General features: G+C 47.1%; 1 pseudogene; it reads right to left on the bottom strand.

Annotated features, from left to right (window-relative positions):
* Positions 1 to 2,452: 2,452 nt before the first annotated feature.
* LOC133764009 (ankyrin repeat domain-containing protein 6-like) lies at positions 2,453 to 4,560 on the bottom strand (annotated as a pseudogene).
* Between the last annotated feature and the right edge of the window lie 3,071 nt (positions 4,561 to 7,631).

Here is a 7,631-nt window from a genome sequence, read left to right as displayed (position 1 = left end):
TTCCCCCATTTTTTTAAATAAGGAGTTTAATAAGGATCCATAGTATTGAGGACAATGTCTAATTCTTGGAAGAGACACAAATTCAAGGTAATAAAAATATTAAATAGAAGACAACATGCCTTTCAAATATATCAACTCTTGACTCAAAAAATAAGGTATAAACATGAAAATATCACTTCCTTTATCTTGGCTCCCAAAGTCAAAAGATTAGAACTAATGCATTCAATCTATCACAGGTATTTAGTATACTCAATGCAAAATTATAATATTATACAACTTTTTGTGTTTTACACCATTTTTCCCCCAAGTTATTGAAAGTTTCAGCCTCATTTTGAAACACAGCCCATGTGACAGGCTACACATTGTTACATTTTTTTGGGAGAAGTACAGTTGAGGCATTTCCTAATTTTAGCAGACAGCACAAGGGAGAAACGTGGAAAAGTCCACACCAGACCTGCAGTTAACTTTTCAATAATGCCATGGAACCAAAACAGACCAAACACAGTAGTTGAAAATACAGCGCTGTTGGCACTGGTCTTAATTTGGAGGTTGTCATCCCTGGAGTTAGGAGGCTGACCGACCTTATTCTGTCTCCTTGCCTCTGCTGGATTTCTATGGAGGAGAACCAAGAGAAGATTCCAGTAGTCTGCCAGCCTGGGTCCACATAGCCTTTCTCATTCCTCCCCAGGATCTTTCTGAACTGTGCCTTTGACCAGAACATCCATTTCTCAGTAAGACACCTGCTTCTGAAGTCAAAATAGTCCCAGCTAAGCACTGGGTGATCTAGACTTGGTAGCTACAATCTGTCTTCAGCACGTGGCAACAAGGATACTCCAGGTAACAGGAAGTACTGTGATAAAGTGAAAATAACTTGCTTGCAGCACACCTTCCTCACCCTCTCAAGACTTCACCTCTTCTTTGAGTATTAGGCAGTTCCCAATAAACTGACGTTAGTGATGCCCAAACTGAAGGCAACATCTCGATCTACAATTCTGTGGTTGTGCATCAGGAACAAACAGGGAAATGGAAAGAGTGAAGTGCATCTATATGGGTAATCCAGTGACCGGGGTGAGGGTGGGCTCCCTCATGGCAGTTGAGGAACCAAACATGAAAGTGAACTTGAGGTAACATCAAACTCATTCCGTCTCCAGATTTGACAACAGTGCATCTACCAATTTGCTCTTGGAAAGCAATGTCTGTAACCAAAACTGAGCATGACAAAGTGAGTAAAAGCACACTGTTTGAGTTTTTATCTTTGTTTTAATGTTCCCAAGAAGTCAATTTGTTTATGATTGTGGGCAACGGATGTTAGGTTCCTGTGATTTGAATCAGAATTGAAGTTTCTGTGCGTACATGGAATTTTGAAAGGAGGAATAAAATCCCCACACTGAAAGGGACAGGAACCTTGAAAGATAATTAAACCAGGATTTCGACATAGGCAGGCTACTTTTGTAACTTTGTTTCTTTGTTCTTATCTCATTATGGGGCAAAGTAAAATTTTTAGTGTTCCATGAAGCTGAAAAACAGTGGGGTCTCAATCAAAACACTGAATTCTTTACCTTGATATAGTCACCGCAAGGCAGTGGAAAGCTTTTGAGGTTGTTCAGTGGTAATTTAGAATGAAACACTTTGAGGAAATAGCCTGATTGCTTTATAAAATATAGAATCATAATCTCAAAATCAGAAAGCTCCTTTAAGATAGCAGCTTGATTATGGGGAGGTTATAGAAGTTTCAGGTCACGGCTACGCGAATGCTTTTTCTGTTCATGTGTTTTAAAATCACCATGGTTAAGGATTTTTTGGCTGAAAAATATAGAAACTATGATCAGATGATCTGAACTGTTCTCACATGAGCTCATTATTAATATTTTCAGTGCTTATCCAATCACTCATTGTTTTTTTCTTTCAAAAAAATTTTATCTTAAGGTATACTGGATCTTGTGACATTGTGAAAATCTTTTTCCCCTCAAAATATGTTTGATAAATTTTTACCTGTATAAAATGTCAAAAGTCTAAACATTATGGATTTGAGAACGAGATATTAGCTTAGCACATCTCAGAGTTACAGCTCCCTCCCAGAACAACACTCTTATCTAGGGATAGCAGGTAAGTTTAAATTTACATGAATGACAACTTCAGTTCACAGGGGATTAGTGTTTTTCTTGCTTTACCCTTGAATTATTTCATATATCTGGAAGTTTGGGGTTTAGGCTTAGGCCTCATTCAGTTTCTTAGCATGGCTTGCTTAATCTGAGCTTCTGGATTTCAGGTGAACCTGGAATGAGGTTTCAGATTCGTAATGAAACCTGACCCTAAGCAAGCTTCCCCTGGTTTCAGCTGAACTGTCAAACTCTTCATAACTTTAAGGTATGGGAAGTATGTTGTCTGGCACATCTGAGACACTAGTGGCTTTTTAATAGGCAAGTCTGCTGCATGTACAGTCACTGACTCCTTAAGCACAGCGACTCTGCAGTTGCAAAATTGGAACTTGCTCCACTTTCTGGGCCCTAATTTTCCTCTGTACCTTAGTCCTGAGTTTGGAAAGTGCTTCCTCCAGGCTTTTGATGTGTTCCTTCAGCATGGCCTTGTCTTGCTGGGCTTTCTGATTGGCCTGACTCCATGCTTCCTCTATCTTCCTTTCATACCACTTCTCTATCTGGGTAGAAACGGCCTCAAAAAAATACTGGGTGAGCTCCAGAGCCTGGGAGGTGTCTTGGGTGTGAGGGGCAGGCTGCTCACCACCTGCTGCTGGCTGCTGGGCCTGATGCCTCGCCTGCCTGCTTTTTCCAGACTTCTTGGTTTGGGTGCCTCTATTGACACAGGGCCCAGCCTGCTGGTCACCTTTGGCTGCTTTGTTCAAGGGCAGCAAGGCTGCCTGAACTTTGACGTTCCTCAGGCAGACACCTGCACAGTCAGAGGAAGACAGCTCCTGCTGCAGTCTGTGGGTGGCACTGGAGTGCAGGGCCTTTTCCTTGGGCCTAACTACCTGAGAGGAAGTGTCAGAAGCCAATACTGGACCCGCTGTCACCACTGATGGCTCCACACCTGTGGAGGACTCACAAGTTGATGGTGTGGACTTAGCCCTGCAGGCTCTGGAATCTCCAGAAAGCTTCAGCTCCAGATTCTGAATCTTTAACATGCACCAGGTTTTCAGTTCATCCACTAAGGAGATCTGTCACTTCTCTCCCTCGTGCTTCTCTGTGTCTGCGTGCTGCTGCAGGAGGTTCAGGCACTCCGTTCTCTCTGCTGAGAGTTGCTCAAGCATGAGCTTGTCCAAAACCCGCATCTGGTGCTGGGTCTTATTCTCCATGTGTCCCAGCTTCATGTCCATTTTACCCTGCACCAATCCCAGCTCTGCCTTGATCTCCTCTACGGTGGCTTCCAGCTGATTCTCCAGCTTGTTGATCAGAGGTTCACACCAACAACCATTGAGTGGTGCCTGCATCAGTTTCCCATCCTTGCCCTAGTACAGTGTGTACAGCTGGTATGCTCTGAACTCATGGGGCAGGGGCAGGGAGGAACAGCGGTGCCGGCTCCTCTTCGTAGTGTGATTATGAGCTTGTGAGCTCTTCTGGTGTCCAGGCTGCTGGTCTGCTGGTGGGGTTGGGTCAGAGTACACAGACACCTTGGGCCTAGACTTTCTCCTCTAGTTGTTGTCCTTGGCCCTGGGTTCCGGGGGTCAGACAGGAAATCTTCTCTGGGTTCCTCTTGTTTCAGCTCAGCCTGATCACTGCTGGGGGTGTCTCTGGCAGAGACCCTTCCCTTGCTTTGTGCTACCTCATCTCTTGGCACAGACTGGGCTCTCCTCTCTTCCTTGAGCCTTTCTCTCTTTTTCCGCAGGCTTCACCCACGACTAAAGCGCAAGACCTGGGGAGCCTTAGTGAGGAGAAGAGCAACTTCCTTATTATTGTAGTAGTGGGCAGTCTCCAGAGGAGTCTGGCCTGGGTTATTAACAATGGTCCCATCTGCTCCAGCTTCCAGTAAGATTTTAACCACCTTCTTGTGATTCAGGGCCACAGCAATGTGAAGCGCTGTGTCTCCAGCCTGGTTCTTTTCATGGACAGAGCAGAAAGCACTGAGGAGGAGCCAGATGATGGACAAGTGATTGTAGTGCACCACAACATGCAAACAGGTGTCGTCTGCGTTGTTCTTGGGGTCGGCTCGGGAGCCGCTCAGCAGGAGGATGTGCATGCTCTGGCAGTGGCAGTTCTGGCAGGCCAGGTGCAGTGCCGTGTTCCCGTCCTTGTCCTGCCTGTCCAGGGCACAGCCCTCCTGGATGAGCGCCACGATGATCTCTGTGTTCCCCACCACTGTGGCCCGGTGCAAGGCGGTCTGGTCCCCATCATCCTAGACATCGAGGTCACAACCAGCCTTCAGCAAGATCTGGACCACAGAGAGATGGCCCTTACTGGCAGCAAGGTGCAGAGGGGTCCGGCCATGCTTGGTAACTGCTACCTTGGCCCCCTTGTTGATGAGCTGAACCACATTCTCCTCTTGGCCTTTGTACACAGCTATGAGAAGGCGTTCTGAAAGCACAGCAACCGCATCCTGCTGGCTCATGAATTAGGAGAGGGAAAGGTTGTCGGGAAGGCGGTAGACATGGTGTTCCTCCAGCTCAACACGAAGCCACCGGCCCGGGCTTGCACCCACAGGTAAGGGTGCTCACAATCATTGAATGGTGCCTTTATTGCTAAGCCACCTTCAGAACCTTTCTCTCCCATGCCGGTCGTCCGCGCCGCAGGAACTGATGCCGGCCACAGGGCGGAAGCCGAGGGGATGCGATGCGGGCGGGATCCACTGGCTCCTATGGCCCCCACCTCGGCCTGGGAGCCGCCCCGCACCACTGCCTGCAGCCGCCCGCACGCATGCCTGGATCGCTCGCGGCTCACGCAGGTTACCTGTGGCCTGGCCCGCTGCGCGGACTGGCGCAGGGCCCTCCGCCCCGCTCCAAACGGCGGCGGCTCCAACACCGGTGCCTCAGCGCTCCACAGCGGCCGGCCTGGGCACGGCGGGGCCCCGGGCTGTGCTTGGTCTGCAGTCCACTTAAGGAAGGGACTGCTCCAGCAGTCCCGAGAGGCCTCTTCCGACCAAAGGGATCTGGAGGTCCTGGAGTAGGGTGGGTTGGGAGGAGAAACTGCAAACCCTCAACCAAAAATAAACAGCTTTTTGGGTGCCTTTATTTGGCGCTCAAGTAGCTAGGCATTCCCAAAGATTAAAGCCAGGAATCAAATCTGGGGCAGAATAACTCAGGTGGAGAGCCTCCCCATGATTTTAGTTTAATGAAAATAGGAGGGTGGTTGCTAATTCCTCAAGGGAGTTTAAGAGAAAAGCGTCCCTCTGGGAAGTTTTTGTCTAATCCACAGTTCAGGAAAATGTCAAAACAAGATATACAAAATGCAATCATAAAGATAGTACAAGTTGAGTAGAGACAGAAAATAAGGATGGAGGGCAAAGGTTCCAAGCCAGGGTGTACTGAGAAAGAAATATGGAGAAAGAATTTCCCTTTGAGGCCAGACTGATCAAATAAAAAAGCAGAAGGAAAAAGAGCCAGGCATTTCTGACAATTTCTCAAATCACAGATGCTAACAAGGATCCTAGTGCCTTTGGAAGGATTCAAGCCCTGCTTTTTCATGGGCAAAATCTGCCAAGAGGACTCTAACCTGCTTGTGTAGCCTACCTCAAATTGGCTAATCAGGGGCCAGTGCTGTGGCACAGTGGATTAACGCCCTGACCTGAGACACCACCTGCATCCCATATGAGCACTGGTTTGAGACCAAGTTGCTCCACTTCTGATACAGTTATCTGCTGTGGCCTAGGAGAGCAGTGGAGGATGCCCCAGGTCCTTAGGCCCCTACACCCACATGGGAGATCTAGAGGAGTCTCCTGGCTCCTGGCTTCGGATCAGCGTGGCTCTGGCCATTGCAGTCAATTGGGGGGTGAACCATAGGATGGAGGACCTCTCTCTCTCTCTCTCTCTCTCTCTCTCTCTGCCCCTTCTCTCTTTGTGTAACTCTGACTTTCAAATAAAGAAAGAAATCTTTTTTAAAACAAATTGGCTAGTCAAACCTCATGCTAGGGCATTGCTTTATCTTGTAGGTGAGGATCTTCAGATTCCAGAATCTAGCATTACATGGACATTTCTAGACCACACTCAAATATAATTTATAGCCATACAACAGCGGTCGGTGGCACTTACCTTTTCTGAGACTTCTTAAAAGTAAAAATTCTCAGTGTAGCCACTGAGTATCTTGAGGGGCAGGGGTTCTGGACCAGTTGCAACAGCACCAAGGCAGGAGCTACCTCACTGAGACCTGAACTCCCACTCTTGGTAACATGAATGAGATAGCCTAGGCTCTATGCTAGTGTCCTCTGCTCTGTTCATGAGAAACTGGGGAGTTTGAAGATCAGGAATTATGGAGGGGTGAGGTCCCACTTGGCCTATCAAATATTACCCAGTCAAAATTTGGGTCCCAATTTCCAATGTGCTCTAAGAACTGCACCAAAAATTGTTATGCAATGTAATGCATTGCAAATAAAACAGCTTTGGTAAATTAAAAAAAAAGGAAGGAGAGCAGCCAGGACTCAAATTGGTGCCATATGGGATGCTGGCACTGCAGGAGGTGGCTTTACCCACAATGCCACAGCGCTGGTCTGGGCATTTTTTTATATATGGTTTTAGCTTCTTTGTCTCCCTTCAATGGATACATGCATGTATTTTGGGGGGTATTCTAATGCCTCATGGTGGCTGCAGATGATACAATATTGTGCATGCATACATAGTTACTGATGATGTTTTCTTTTGCAAACACATACTGAGTGTTACACTGTCTAGCAAGGGTTAACACCATCCCTTAGTGCTAACTAGCAGGAACCCAAGCAGATAGTACATCCACAGACAAGAAGATAACAACTCCCTTTCATTCCCAGGCAGGTTCCTACCTTTTTCTTCTTCTGAACTTGGGAAGGCCTCTACCACAACATTTAATCATGTTAGTTAGAAACAATTTTAGGGGCCAGCGCTGTGCCCACCTGGCTTACATAGTTGTGACTGTGAGCACAAGGCTGGACTCTGGGAGCAGACAGAGTGAGTGCTGGGCCAATGGGCTATGTGGAGTAGTTAGACCAGAATCTGGTGATGGAGTGAGGGAAGAGGCAGGGCTGTTGAGAGGGCGGAGACTGAGGGGAGACCCAACTGGGAGTACCCTAAGATAAAATCCCAGAATGCATGCAAGTGTCCCCAGCTCATGCTTTCTAAGTTTTCTTTGGTACCTTCTGACTCATGTCTCCAAGAACAATCTGTGGGAGCTGGAGATAGAACAGACACATGTGGAGGTACAACAAACACATGTGGGGGAGACTAAGTTTCCTTTTGTCAATCCAGAAAGCTAGCCAGTGACATTAGATAATTCTGCATGGCAGCCTGAGCCCCTTGTCTGAATCAGAGATGCTCCTCAGGCTGGACTTGTTTTCGTTTTTTTCTCAATCTCTGGCACCTGTGAGACTAATAACAGCACACTGAAACTGAGCCTTGCTATGGATCAGATCCTGTGCTGACTGTTTGACATTGGATTATCTCAATTAACTCCCAAGATTTGGAAGCTGGGTACTGTTTGAAATAAGGTATCTGGGCC

The sequence above is a fragment of the Lepus europaeus genome, chromosome 7 (assembly GCF_033115175.1).
Source record: "Lepus europaeus isolate LE1 chromosome 7, mLepTim1.pri, whole genome shotgun sequence".
NCBI classification, from domain to species: Eukaryota; Metazoa; Chordata; class Mammalia; order Lagomorpha; family Leporidae; genus Lepus; species Lepus europaeus.
The sequence above is the reverse complement of the archived record's forward strand: the minus strand, read 5'-3'. Positions and strand labels throughout refer to the sequence as shown.